Genomic DNA, 6,250 nt, shown 5'->3' on the forward strand with positions numbered 1-6,250 from the left:
TTAACAAACTCCTATTTATGGATTTATGTCTTTTGATTTACTCAGTACGGATTCTGAGACTCTGAATCTTATTCCTTGTATTTTGGAGACATAATGAAATAGGTAGCTGGGAATGTTATTATACGAGATGGAATCCATTCCTTCTTGAGAAAGAAGTATATAAATAATTCTCTTGAGTGTTGATTCGGTACTTGGATTAGTTAGAGTGCTCTGGTTCGTGAATGTGTTTTATGAATCACTATCCATTAGAGAATCAATGGTACTCAAGGATGCAGATATAATTAGAGAGGTTAATGGATTCTACCTAACTCTAATTATGAATTATTTATGGAGGATTAATCTATATGTAATGATTATATCAAATGGACACTTCGCAGTTTATAAGTAATTAATGTCTACAATTTCGAGAGTTCAATTCCAAGTTTATAGTGGAGTAACTATTGGAATTAATATAATTAATTAATTAATTAAAGTGTTTAATTAATTATTAATTTTATTGGAGCTCAGGATTATAGGTCCATAAGTCCCCGCATCGTCCTTGTAATTCTACCAGACACAAAGGACAAAATGGGAATTTTAGAGAATTCTAAAATTAAATACTCAAAAAATAATTAATTGAGAATTAATTATTATTTAAATAATGTGATTATTTAAATTTGAATTTGAACAGATGTAGATTTATCCATTTAAACTTATTTGATAAGTTGTTCAATTTAGAATTCAAATTAATTTAAGTTTGACTTAAATTCGAATTTGAATCTGAATTAAAATTGAACTACTGGATAAAGGATAAAATCTGTTCCTTCCCTATCTGATATAGGCGCCACACACAGGGATAAAACCCTAGAGTGTGGCCGGCCACCGAGTGGATAAGGGGAAGGGATTTTTTGTTCCAAATTCAAAATTGGAGATAAGGATTTGATTCTATTTTGAAGTTTGACTTCTTCTCTTTAAATATGAGAAAGATAGAAAATTGTAGAGACAATTGTTAACATTTTTTCAGCCCTAGTTTTTCAGTGGTGGCCAAATTTCTCATAGAGGAAAAAGAGAGCAAAATATTTTTCTCCAAAAAATTCCACATCGTGCATGCGTTGGTGTTTGTGGAAATTCGAGTGTTTAAGAAACCTGTTTTGTCTCACGTGTGCCCACACACACGTTTACGTTGAATCAAGGAATTGACGTGGAAGACTTTGGTATTCTAAACACAAAGCTTGGAGCAAGAACTGTACGTGGTCAAAGAAATTCAAGTTATCATCCGAGTCGGCTTCCAGGTATTTTTTCGGTTGATCCTTGAATCATGTAAATTAATGTGATTAATTTATTCGTGCATAAATTAATATAATCTATAAAGTATGTCAAAAGTTTTATAAAAATTTTTGTTATACACGATCCATTGTTTCCTACCACGCTTCCGCACCCGAATTCGATTCGGGAACCAACACTATGACCCAAAGGATGGGACCTACAACCCAAAGGGGAGGACATACGACCCAAATGGGGGGACCTATGACCTAAAAAGGGGGACCTATGACCCCAAGAGGGAACCTACGACCTTATGGGGGGACCTACGACCTAACGAGGGGGACCAACGACCCAAATGGGGGGACCAACGACCCAAAGCGGGGACCTACGATCCAAAGGGGAGACCTACGACCCAATGGGGGGACCTACGACCCAAAAGGGGGGACCTACGACCCAAAAGGGGGGGACCTACGATCCAAAAGGGGGACCTACGACCCAAAGGGGGGGACCTACGAGCCAAATGAGGAGACCTACGACCCAAAGGGGAGGACATACGACCCAAAGGGGAGGACATAAAACCTAAATGGGGGGCGTATGACCCAAAAGGGGGGGACCTACGACCCAAAGGGGGAACCTACGACCCAAAAGAGGGGACCTACGACCCAAAGGGGGGGACCTACGACCCAAAGCGGGAGACGTACGACCCAAAAGGGGGGACCGTCGACCCATAGAGGGGGACTAACTACCCAAAGGTGGGGACCTACGACCCGACCCAAAAGGGGCGACCTATGACCCAAATGGGGGAACCTATTACCCGACCCAAAGGGGGGGGACCTACGACCAAAAGTGGGGACCTACGACTCAAATAAGGGGGACCTACAACACAAAGGAGGGACCTACGACCCAAAGGGGGGGTATTATGACCAAAAGGAGGGGACCTACGTCCCAAAGGGGGGGAACTACGACCCAAAGGGGGGGACCTACGACCCAAAGGGGTGGAACTACGAACCAAAAGGGGGGGACCTACGACCCAAAGGAAGGGACCTACGACTCAAAAGGGGGAGACCTACGACTGAAAGGGGGGGACCTACTACCTAAAGGGGGGAACGTACGACCTAAAAGGGGGGACCTGCGACGCAAAAGGGGGACCTACGACCCAAAAGGGGGGGACCTACGACCCAAAGGGGAGGAACTACGACCTAAAGGGGGGACCTACGACCCAAATGGGGGGAACTACGAACCAAAAGGGGGTACCTACGACCCAAAGGGAGGGACCTACGACCGAAAGGGGGGGGACCTACGACCCAAAGGGGGGAACGTACGACCTAAAAGGGGGAACGTACGACGCAAATGGGGGACCTACGACCCAAAAGGGGGGGACTTACGACCCAAAGTGGGGGACCGACAACCCAAATGGAGCGACCTACGACCCAAAATGGGGGGTCCTACGACCCAAAGGGGGGATCTACGACCCAAACGGGGGCATCTTAGACCCAAATGGGGGGACCTACGACCTAAAGGGGGGGACATACGACCTAAAAGGGGGGACCTACGGCATAAAGGGCGGGACCTACAATCCAAAGGGTGGGGGGACCTCCGACCTAAAGGGGGGGACCTACGATCTAAAGAAGGGGAACTACAGCCTAAAGGGGGGTACCTACGACCCACAAGGGGGGACCTATGATCCAAAAAGGGGGACCCAAGGGGGGACCTACGACCCAAAGGGGCGGATCGACGACGCAAAGGGGGGGACCTACGACCCAAAGAGGGCGACCGACGACCTAAAAGGGGGGCACCTATGACCAAAAGAGGGGGACTTACGACCTAAAGCTAGGGTCCTACGACCCAAAGAAGGGGACCTACCACCCAAACGGGGGGACCTACGACCAAAATGGGGGGACCAACGACCCAAATGGTGGGACCTACGATCCGACCCAAAGGGGGCAACTTATGACCCAAAGGGAAAAACCAACGACCCGACCCAAGAGGGGAGACCTACAACCCAAAGGGGGGACCTACGACCCAAAGGGGGGTAACTACGACTAAAAGGGGGAGACCTACGACCCAAAAGGGAGCACCTACGACCCAATACGGGGGACCTACGACCCAAATGGGGGGACCTACGACCCAAACGGGGGGAATTAAGACCTAAAAGGGGGGGACCTATGACCCAAAGGGGGGACCTACGACCCAATGTGGGGGGACCTACGCCCCAATGGGGTGGACCTTCGACACAAAGTGGGGGACCGACGACCCAAAAAGGGGGGACTTACGGCCCAAAAGGGGGGACCTATGACCCAAAGGTGGGGAGCAACGACCCAAAGGGGGGGACCTACGACCCAAGGCGGTGGACTGATTAACGCCCAAAAGTGATGTTCACAAGCGGTCAATTGTAGCACAGAAGGGCGGTCGTATCCACAGAGAGATAACAAAATAACAAGAATGACTAACAGAATAAGAGCGTTAGAGAAAGGTGAATTAAAGAAAAATGAGAGTTTTCGGGATTTTTGTTGCAAATAAAATCAAAAGGAGAAAATCTGTATGAAGAAAATGGTAAGGTGTCGAGAATCACTAATGCTTCGTTTACCCATTCAAGTTTTGATTCACAAAATAAAAGAATCAAATAAATTAAATCTCTATGTTGGCTCAGAAAATATTATTATTATAAGTTATCCAAAATTGACAATATATCAATTTGACAATATTGCAGTAAAAGATAATTTGTAAAATAATTTGAATGACAAAACAATGCATGACAGAATTACATAAGAAAAGCGTGACTGAACTTATATAAAAATTGGCACACAATATTTTGAAAAGTAATAGAAAAATAGATGAGATTTAATTCATTCAGATGTTGAACTTTACAGCCCAAGGAATCAAAACCCCGAATTGGGTCGCTCAACAGAAGTTCATCTCTTACCTCACAAAGAGAACTCTAGCCTAGCTTGCAAAACATTCTCACAAGTTCTAGAGAGAAAATATGAGACTGACAGCAAGACGACAGAAAGTTGAATATTAAAAACTTCTTAAAATCTTAGGCCAACCCCTCTATTTATAGTGTACAGAGGTTGCCTGTCAAATAAGGAAATAAATAGTAAAACTAAAAAATTACAAAAGAAAAGGAAACAAAATTAAATTGCACATAAATTTGGATAAATCATATATTTGATTTGGAGAAGAAATCTGGTAATTTGCTCTGATTTTTGGGGAAGAAATTCGGATTCATCTCAAATGGGACACGTGTCGAACCTTGGATGGAGGAAGGGAATTGATTGCCACGTGTCACGCGCAGAGTGGACGGACGGAGCTGGCGTTGGTCAGAGCAGGGGCATGTTGACAGCTGGCGTGCATTCATTGGGAGGTCAGGCTGGCATCGCAGGTGTGGGACCTACGCGGAGGGAAGCTTGGACGCACGCTGATGACTGCATGGAAAGAACGCGCCCTGTGAGGTGCGGCGTGCTGGTGACGCGCGGGGTGTGAGATCGCGGGAAGAAATGGGCGCGGATTCCTACGCTGAGTGGTGGGGCCCACGAGCTGATGTTGGCTTGGCTAAGCTGCTCGGCTCTCTCTCTCTCTGATCGGCTCGGCTAAAAGGCTTGGCTCCTGCTGGTTGAAACTTGAAAACATGGCTTTCATGGCTTATTTTTGTGTAGCTTTTTACACATGTATAAATAATTAAGCAAAAACTAGACAAATTCTAATTAAAAATATTATGAATAAAAATGATGGAATTGTTTAATTAAAGCTTAAATATTTTAATATTATATAAATCAAAAGCAGTATTCATGGTGCATTTTTATGCACTAATCAGGGACCCCCAACCAACTTATTGCTAGTCTCTAGCAATCCAAGCGCAAGAGAAATCATGTCACAAAGAAAATCTGAGTCTCAACTAGCTTAGTCACCTGAGTATTTCAGAGTGTCAGTAAAAAGTCAAAATGTACTATCAAGATTATTTCAGTCATAACTCCAGAGTCGTGTGTGTGTGCTCCAAACCATAACCTTCTTACCACTGACCATAACACATGCAGCTTTGAAAAATTCACCAAGTAGAAGTCTCAACTCCATTCATCTCACAGGTGTGAAAAATATTTGAGTGCAAAGGTTTTCTCTCATGAAGTTGGAAATGGAACAATCAACGCTCAGTGTGAGGAAGGTAAAATTTAGGACAAACAATCAAACGGGGGGAAACTACAAACCAAAAAGGGGGGACCTACGACCTAAACGGGGGGACCGTAGGACCTACGACCCAAAGGGGGAGACCTACGACCCAAAGGGGGGAACCTACAATCCAAAGGGGGGGACCTACGACCCGAAGGGTGGGACCTACGACCCAAAGGGGGGGACCTACGACCCAAAGGGATCAACCTACGACCCAAATTGGGGGGTCCTACGACCCAAAAAAGGGGACCTACGGCCCAAAGGGGGACCTACGGCCCAAATGGGGGTACCTACGACCCAAAGGGGGGACCTACGACCCAAATGGGGGCACCTTAGACCCAAAGGGGGGACTTACGACCCAAAGGGGGGGACATATAACCCCAAATGGGGGAGCTACGACATAAAAGGCGGGACCTACGACCCAAAAGAGGGGGACCTATGACCCAAAGGGCAGGACCTACGACCTAAATGGGGGGACTATGACCCAAAAGTGGGGAACCTACGACCCAAAGTGGGGGACCTCCGACCCAAAGGGAGGGACCTACGATCCAAAGAGGGGAAACTACGACCCAAAGGGGGGGACCTACGATCCAAAGGGCGGGACCTACTATCCAAAAGGGGGGACCTACGACCTAGATGAGGGGCCTACGACCAAAAGGGGGAGACCTATGACCCAAAGGGGGGACCTACGACCCAAAAGGGGGGGAGGGACCTAGGACCCATAATGGCGGGACCTACTATCCAAAAGGGGGGACCTACGACCTAGATGAGGGGCCTACGACCAAAAGGGGGAGACCTATGACCCAAAGGGGGGACCTACGACCCAAAAGGGGGGGAGGGACCT

This window comes from Morus notabilis, unplaced genomic scaffold (assembly GCF_000414095.1).
Source record: "Morus notabilis unplaced genomic scaffold, ASM41409v2 Scaffold79, whole genome shotgun sequence".
NCBI classification, from domain to species: Eukaryota; Viridiplantae; Streptophyta; class Magnoliopsida; order Rosales; family Moraceae; genus Morus; species Morus notabilis.